General features: G+C 45.3%; 1 protein-coding gene across 1 annotated transcript in view; it reads right to left on the reverse strand.

Annotated features, from left to right (window-relative positions):
- The window catches only part of PRAG1 (PEAK1 related, kinase-activating pseudokinase 1), a 47,912-nt gene extending 43,265 nt beyond the window's left edge, over positions 1-4,647 (reverse strand). The window contains exon 1 of the mRNA XM_040324619.1: positions 4,499-4,647. The gene's annotated coding sequence lies outside the window, so the exon portion shown is untranslated. The remainder of the gene's footprint in view (positions 1-4,498) is intronic.
- Between the last annotated feature and the right edge of the window lie 5,038 nt (positions 4,648-9,685).

Consider the following 9,685-nt stretch of genomic DNA (forward strand, 5'->3'; position numbering starts at 1 on the left):
ATGTTGACTCTGTCACCAGATTGTATTTACAAATCAAACATACACCTTTAAATCCAAATAAAAACAGCTTGTTTTCTGTAAATGATACAACAAATAGTATCAGTAAACTGGATAAATTTCCGTACAGCACAAGCTGGATGGATCGCAACGTTTACACACTGATAAAAGACCAACCCAAGTTCAGAGGTCCCAGGTAAAACTCCAACCTCGCCTACTCCTAATGTAGGACAGGCAGAATCGCAGCAATTCCAAATCGCGTAGCAATTGCAGCATAACACGCTGCGTTTTGGGCACCATTATCCTTCAATGGCACTAGAAACGCAATGCGATTCTGCCGCCATTCTCAAGTGCCACTTTGCCAAACTGCGCCTATGTGAAGCTTCTCGCCCAAAAGCAGCAGGAGCTTCTTTTTAAGTCACCTGCATAATCTCGTAAAAATTGCAAACTAAAAAAATTGCACAGCGGGAACGCTCTCATTCCCACTATGCGCTGATGTAAATGGGGCCTCAATCTTTCTAAATCTGGCCAAACACAGCCTGAATCTTGGATGATTTCAGCAGAAATTTGAGCTTTGGTTGACACTGTTGCCGCTAACCGGGCTCAAAAAATAAAAAATAAAATTGTCCAGTCAGATGCAGTCGCTTGTTGGGGTATTCAGGGGGCATCCAATCAGATGCAATCACTTGTTGGCGTATTTAGGGGGCATGCAGTCACTTGTCGGGGTATTCAGGGGGCATGCAGTCACTTGTTGGGGTATTCGGGGGGCATGCAATCAGATGCAGTCACTGTTGGGGTATTTAGGGGCATCCAATCAGATGCAGTCACTTGTTGGGGTATTCAGGGGACATCCAGTCACTTGTTGGGGTATTCGGGGGGCATCCAATCAGATGCAGTCACTTCTTGGGGTATTCAGGGGACATCCAGTCACTTGTTGGGGTATTCGGGGGGCATCCAATCAGATGCAGTCACTGTTGGGGTATTTAGGGGCATCCAATCAGATGCAGTCACTGTTGGGGTATTTAGGAGCATCCAATCAGATGCAGTCACTGTTGGGGTATTCGGTGGACATCCAGTCACTTGTTCGGGTATTCGGGGAGCATACAATCAGATGCAGTCACTGTTGGGGTATTTAGTGGCATCCAATCAGATGCAGTCACTGTTGGGGTATTTAGGGGCATCCAATCACTTGTTGGGATATTCGGGGGGCATCCAATCAGATGCAGTCACTTGTTGGGGTATTCAGGGGGCATCTGGTAATATGCAGATACTGTTGGGGGTATTCAGGGGGCATCCAATCAGATGCATATACTGTTCAGGAATTCAAACAGCATCCAATCAGGAGCAGTCACGTTTGTGATATATAGACAGCTACAGGTATTGGCTGTCAGAATACAACAGGGAAGATTCCTCCATGCAAACAGTTGTGTGGCGGGGCGCATGCATTGATCTCTACCTAGCTTCTTCTGGCATCCATACATGCAACAATAAAATGAATGATCAATCACAGATCTCATTATTTTAAACAAATTTTGAATCCACCTGTTACCCCCCTTTCTCACTGATGCAGTGCAGGTTGGCCAGGTGTAGCGCAGTGTACCCGTGGGTTCGGTGCGGGTTAGCTATAATGTCCCGGGTTTTGGTATACTTTCTGAACGTACACAAAAACTTCTGCATAGAGATGGTTTGGTGGGCTTTTAGAAAGTGCACCAAAACCGAGAAACATAATAGAGGTCAATGGGAAGAGCACCAAACCTTTGGGTACACTGCGGGCAAACAGCATTGCAGCAGTGTGAAAGGGGTCTTATTCGTATGTTCAGATTTAAACACAGAACAAAACCTGTAAAGCTGGAATTTTTTGCCATTGGGTGAACAATCTTTTCTCATTCATTGATTTACACAACACGCATGCCTATTAAATGGAGCAATTTTTGTCTCATCATTTCCATATTAGCTGACACCATCATATGAGTACTTTGTGAATGACCGTTTCAGCACTAAAGACTGTTACAGGCAATGAAAAGATTGTATCCAATTATCATGGAACCTCTTTAGCATCTATGTCTAGCCATTATTACAAATAGGCCCATTCCACCACTAGTAAATCGCAGGATTGGAAAGAACCAGCCTACTTGTCCCTATGGAATCACCGCCTCTGTAGTCAAATTTCGCTTCCATCGGCCAAACACAGAGATTCAGAAGCGCTCTGGCGACAGGTCAATATCTCGCCAAGTCTGCTTACAGAGGGAGCCATTCCATAGGGACAGACAGGTCACCTGTTTGCGATCTTGCTGCTGGTGATATTGATAAATTGCCAACAGCAGATTCACCCATATGATGTGACATCCGTAGTAATGGCTTGGCATAGATGACAGGTGCCACCCAATCCATACAAAAAAAAAAGCTAGAATACATTTTTGGCCAGATTCAGGTAGGGCAGCGTAACTTTGTGCGGGCGTAGCATATGGTATTCGGTAAGTTAGAGAGGCAAGTGCTGTATTCACAAAGCACTTGCGTCCTAAGTTATGGCGGCGTAGCGTAAATGTGCCGGCGTAAGCACGCCTAATTCAAATGAGGAAGAGGTGGGCGTGTTTTAGAGAAATTAAGCATGACCCCACGTAAATAACGTTATCAACGAACGGCGCATGCGCCGTCCGTGGACGTATCCCAGTGCGCATGCGTCGGATAGAATGCCTAAGATACGTCGAACACTGCCTACGACGTGAACGTAACTTATGCACAGCCCTATTCGCGTACGACTTAACGCAAACGACGTAAAAAGATAGGCTTGTTCTGACGTCCATACCTTGCATGGGCTGCGCCACCTAGGGAGCAGCTTTATCTTTACGCCAGCATATCTCTTACGTAAACGGCGTAACTAATTGCGACGGGCGCACGTACGTTCATGAATCGGCGTAGCTTGCTCATTTGCATACCTAGCGGCCAGCGTAAATATTCACCCTAAGATACGACAGCGTAGGAGACTTACGCCGCTCGTATCTTAGCCTAATTTAAGCGTATCTGGTTTCCAGAATACGCTTAAAATTTACGACGGCGTAGATTCAGAGTTACGACGGCGTATCTCTCTCTTTTTATCTGACTCAATGATGGACCACTTGGTCTTTTTTCTCTCACTCTTTTAGGTTTCAATGCATCCTCTGTCTGACATCAGCCTATCTGTGATAATGGCTGGGTACTCATAGTAGACAGGTGCCACCAAATCAGCTTGGCACAAACATAGATCTATACTTAGACATAAATAAATAAATAATAAAAATTATATAACATTTTTAATAACAATATATATATATATAAACATTTGTAATAATAAGATAATATATATATATATATATATATATATATATATATATATATATATATATATATATATTATTAGGAAAAAAAATATATATACTATTAGAAAAAAAAAAAAAAAATTATATATATATATATATATATATTATATATATATATATATAAACATTTTTAATAATAAGATAATATATATATATATATATATATATATATATATATATATATATAAAATATGTTATTAATTAATAATATTATTTATAAATAAATCTGACTCAATGGACCACTTTTTTTTTTTTTTTGTTTATGCCACCCATCTGACATCAGCCCATCTGTAACATTGGCTAGACCTAGACAGGTACCACCAGATTTGGCGATCCTGCCACTGGTGATCTGTCTCTTATCAGACATCAGCCATTAAGCTGTAATGTGTATATTAAGCCAAAACTTGCGATTTGGATACAGTATGAAAGTGTAATAGTGTCAAACTCCTGCTAGACTTTTTATTTATTTATTTTTAATCAGTTACTTTTTATTTTTATATGCAAACATTAAAATACAAACAAATAATCTAAACACAAATCACATAAACCAAACAGACACTACAAAAAAAAAATGTTCCCAGACTTTTACTGCCACTGGGAACATTCTCCCCCTGAATATATCCAGGTGCCCATTGTCTTTGATCTACAAAGTGGAGGCAAATCCAACAGGTTAGTGTTGTCACTGAAACAGGAAGTCATAACACTTCTCCTCCTGTGGACACCTTTACCAATGACCCATTTCCTTACTCTGTTGCTTTCTGTTGTGTCTTTGAGACATGAAGCAAGGGGGGGATCTAGCCAAAGGGGACATGAATGGTAATAAAATATAATAACAATAGGTCTTAGCCATTTTCTATGCTATAAGAATGTGGCTTTACCTATAAAAAAAAAATATTAGGTAATGGTAGTGAGTGCCAAGCCCCACTAATAATGTTGTGCTGTGAACGAGTGTCCTTTCAGGACTCCAGAACAAAGCCCCCATCACAATAGAGGTGGGTGTATGGGGGTGAGATAGTAGAGTGACAACTTTCCTCCATTCCCTGTGTGTGGCACAACCTGTCCCCATCCAGGAGAAAGTGATAGGGGGAGTGCCTGCCCAGACACAACATTGTATGGGGGTCCCGACATGTGTACAAAGGTGTTACCTGTGTGCCTTGTAGTAGGTCAGCCTTCAGTGTAATAATCCAGGAGAGGAGAGTGACACGGGCTAGTCCTAGGAGCCGCACTACTCAGGAGGTAATGAGAACAGCGCTACACTGCCTGACAGCACTACTTTGTGTGTGTGTGCGCTACTATTCCACTCAGGAGGGCCGGGCTAGGGGCGGAGCTGCAGGGGGAAGGGCCAACCAGCTCTGTGTTCTACTAACTACTAAACAGACTAAAGGGCGGGGTAAAGCCGCCGTAGGAGGAGCTAAGCGTTACTGAACCGAGGAGGGGGCTGGCTAGGGGCGGGGCGGATTAAGCACTATCTTGTATTGTACTGAGGTAGGGGGCGGGAGCAGGAACGAGGCTTGTTTCCTGTGAGTTGTTGCCACATTCCTTACCTATAGGCTATGTCCTGTGACTCGGTCTACCTCCGGGCTCACTTCCCTGCAATGGACGTCATTGGTGACACGCGCACATGGCTGGCCACAGCTGTCTTTATCCAAGTGACAGGCACACTTCTTGCTTGGAACTTCACTCTTCTTAGAAGAGACCTATACTGAGGAGAATACACGGGCTGTCATTGGTGAACTCCTTCTAAACTATTCTGATTGATTGACAGCCTTGTCAACTCGCCTTCATTCCTTGTGGGTGACTGCTGTACCAATTCTGTGTGCTGTGTATAGTAACCAATCAGCTTCTAGCTTTCATTTTCAACGCCTAGGTTCACACTGGGGCATGTAAAACACTGCGGCCCAGGACTTACGACAGCGTAGCGCCATGTACGCCGTCGTAAGTCTAAATGAGAGCCGTCGTATCTATGCGGCTGATTCTTAGAATCCGTTACGCATAAATTCGGCTAAGATACGAGCGGCGTAAGTCGTATCTTAGGGTGCATATTTACGCTGGCCGCTAGGTGGCGCTTCCGTAGATTTCCGCATCGAATATGCTAATGAGCTAGATACGCCGATTCACGAACGTACGTGCGCCCGCGTAAAGTTACCCCTCAAGCAGGGGTAAGTCATGTTAGGTATGGACATCGGAAACGTCGGAACAGCGTCGTGTTTTACGTCGTTTGCGTAAGTCCGTGAATGAGGCTGGACGCAAGTTACGTTCACGTCGACTAGGCATTGAGCGGGCGTAATTTAATTTGAAAATTCGGAATCGCACAGGAATCTCACCACACAGGCATGGCGCCACATATGATTCGCACAGGAATGGCACTGCATGTGATCCGCACAGGAATCGCACCACATTCCTGTGCACATCACACGCAATGTCTGTGCGGTGCAATACCAGCCGTACATTTTGTATGGCTGAAATCGCATCCACAACAAAATGGTGGAGGACCCTTTTTTTCCCCTGCATTTAAATCGCATCGTATGATACTGGCAATTGCACTGCGTTTTGCAATCTGTTTCAGAGTATCGTTAGGATAACATTGACACCCGCAGCAGATCGCATGGACGATGTGCGATTGCTTTGGAGTGCAATGCGAGCGTCAGCCGGGGACCCCAAAAGAGGAGGATCTGGGCTGCTCTGTGCAAAACCATTGCACCATCCAAAAAAAAAAAAGCTTTTACAATCACTTTTACTAAACGTTAACTTACCCCATCTAGGTTGCGGGCACATTGGCTGCGTTTGATGGCATGGCACAGTGGCTGCGTTTGATGGCATGGCACAGTGGTGACAATTGATGGCACAGTGGCTGCGTTTGATGGCATGGCACAGTGGCTGCGTTTGATGGCATGGCACAGTGGTGACAATTGATGGCACAGTGGCTGCGTTTGATGGCATGGCACAGTGGTGACAATTGATGGCACAGTGGCTGCGTTTGATGGCATTGCACAGTGGCTGCGTTTGATGGCATGGCACAGTGGTGACAATTGATGGCACAGTGGCTGCGTTTGATGGCATTGCACAGTGGCTGCGTTTGATGGCATGGCACAGTGGTGACAATTGATGGCACAATGGCTGCGTTTGTTGGCATTGCACAGTGGCTGCATTTGATGGCATGGCACAGTGGTGACAATTGATGGCACAGTGGCTGCGTTTGATGGCATTGCACAGTGGCTGCGTTTGATGGCATGGCACAGTGGTGACAATTGATGGCACAATGGCTGCGTTTGATGGCATTGCACAGTGGCTGCATTTGATGGCATGGCACAGTGGTGACAATTGATGGCACAGTGGCTGCGTTTGATGGCATTGCACAGTGGCTGCGTTTGATGGCATGGCACAGTGGTGACAATTGATGGCACAGTGGCTGCGTTTGATGGCATTGCACAGTGGCTGCGTTTGATGGCATGGCACAGTGGTGACAATTGATGGCACAGTGGCTGCGTTTGATGGCATTGCACAGTGGCTGCATTTGATGGCATGGCACAGTGGTGACAATTGATGGCACAGTGGCTGCGTTTGATGGCATTGCACAGTGGCTGCGTTTGATGGCATGGCACAGTGGTGACAATTGATGGCACAGTGGCTGCGTTTGATGGCATTGCACAGTGGCTGCGTTTGATGGCATGGCACAGTGGTGACAATTGATGGCACAGTGGCTGCGTTTGATGGGCACAGTGAGGCTGCAATTGTTTGTTTTTTTTGTTTTGTTTTTCGTTTGTTTGCGCCCCTCCAAAAATTTGGGTGTGGTACTGTGCTCAGTACTCCTCTTAAGAGTCTTTAGCTAAAATGCAAGCAGCCGGCTCGCTCTTAGGAGGAGTTAAGCTAATATCAAAATGCCCTGATGGATGGGTGTCAGTTTGGAAGGGTGGTTATTCCTTGGCAGACTGTAATTTACGAAGTCTGTTCTCAGCCGCCTTCACACCACAACCACCCTTTACAGCACAGTCCTCCATTTATATCCGTGTCCACGGTCAAATTTTTCATCACAGCCCCCTTTACATTAGGTGCCCCTTTACAGTGCAGGCCCCTTTACACAGTGGCGGCTGGTGCTCAACATTTTTGGGGGGGCGCAAACAAACAAAAAAACTAACAAACAAACAAAAAAAAACAATTGCAGCCTCACTGTGCCCATCAAATGCAGCCACTGTGCCCATCAAATGCAGCCACTTTGCCCATCAAACTGTGCCCATCAAATGCAGTCACTGTGCCCATCAAATGCATCCACTGTGCCCATCAAATGCAGCCACTGGGCCCATCAAACTCAGCCACTGTGCCATCAACTGTCACCACTGTGCCATGCCATCAAACGCAGCCACTGTGCCATGCCATCAAACACAGCCACTGTGACATCAATTGTCACCACTGTGCCATGCCATCAAACGCAGCCACTGTGCAATTAATTGTCACCACTGTGCCATGCCATCAAACGCAGCCACTGTGCCATGCCATCAAACGCAGCCACTGTGCCATCAATTGTCACCACTGTGCCATGCCATCAAACGCAGCCACTGTGCCATGCCATCAAAAGCAGCCACTGTGCCCATTAATTGTCGCCACTGTGCCATGCCATCAAACGCAGCCACTGTGCCATCAATTGTCACCACTGTGCCATGCCATCAAAAAGCAGCCACTGTGCCATGCCATCAAATGCAGCCACTGTGCCCATCAATTGTCGCCACTGTGCCAATTGTCGCCACTTTGCCCTTTAAAATGAATAAAAGGAGGAAGGGTACCAAAGGAACCCAGGGACTATTAAGATGGTGCTAATAAAAAGTCAACAACAAGGGAATATAGAAAAATAGAAAATAATTTTATTTTTTACAGATAATAAATATATATAAAAAAACATCAATCAAGATGAAAAGAATACATGATCTCCAAAGACATATTAGGAAGACCAATTGAAGCATTGACTTGTGTACTTGCTCGACATGTTTCGCTCTAGAGAGAGCTTCCTCAGGAGCTTTTGGACAGGCAATGCTCGGCATCAAGAAGAACAAATAATTACATTTGGTAGATGAACACAGTAGACAACAATATAGATGCAGGAGATAACTGCATAACGTTATATTAAAGTATATGAAAAATACATAATTTGTGTTAATACAGAAAATGTTGTTCAATACCTAAATGCAACAACGATTGGCGCCAGTTAAACTTACCATACATAAAAGGAATTCCCGTTTGTAAAGAAAAATGGATGGAAAAATATATGTGTAAACCAACACCCAGACGGCTGTCGTATAGTGGAAACCAAGATTCCAAGGGGCACCGACAAACTTAATCAGGGCCATAGCATATCAAACAGCCTAAAAGAAAAGAAAATAAAACATATACCGTATTTATCGGCATATACCGCGCAGTTTTTTGCCCTGAAAATCAGGGAAAAATCGTGGGTGCGCGATATACGCCGATACCCGCTTTCCCGGGCCGAGTTTGAATACTGCGCCGGCATATACCGAGCGCAGTACACTGGTGTATAGTCGGGCAGGCTCGGCTCCTCTCGCGCTCACGTCCTGGACGTACAGGACGTGAGCGCGAGAGTAGCCGAGCCTGCCCGACTATACACGAGTGTACTGCGCTCGGTATATGCCGGCGCAGTATTCAAAATCGGCGCGGGGATCGAGCGGGGAGGACGCCGCAGAAGGACGCCGGACCCGACGAAGAGGACACCCGAAGCCGCAGACGGACGCCGGACCCGACGAGGCCGCCGATGGACGCCGCGCAAGACATCAAAACTGTAAGTATAAAAATCTTTTTTCCACAGGATTGTGGGCCCACTTTAGGGGTGCGCGCAATACCCCGATAAATACGGTATGTAACTGACAATAGATGGGGCATACAAGGCCAATATACAGGTAGTGGATGAAAATTTCATGAATACCTGGCTGAGTTGAATAGTTCAATAGAACCAATACAGTTAACCAAAAGAGGGAATCAATTGGTAAAGGGAGCTGAGGCAGCGTTACCCGGAACTATTTGTTCAGATGCATCTGTACCGCAAAAGCTGATATCTAATAAAGATAAAAGTGTATATACGTATATAAGAAAGATATGCATCTTTCCCAGTAGGATCAAGTAGATCAATTCAAATTTTAAACTTTAAACACACAGTCAGTGACAGATGTCACCCAAAGAAAACATATATAAGTTACCTGGGGGAGTGCACCAGATGGAAATAACCAAGCAAGACGCTTTCCCCGACTTGTTCATTCCCCGACTTAGTTGGGGTAAGCTTTGGTGGGGGTGGGTCAGCCACACCCTGTGACCTTTGACCTCTGGGAACC

Source organism: Rana temporaria, chromosome 1 (genome assembly GCF_905171775.1).
Source record: "Rana temporaria chromosome 1, aRanTem1.1, whole genome shotgun sequence".
NCBI lineage: Eukaryota > Metazoa > Chordata > Amphibia > Anura > Ranidae > Rana > Rana temporaria.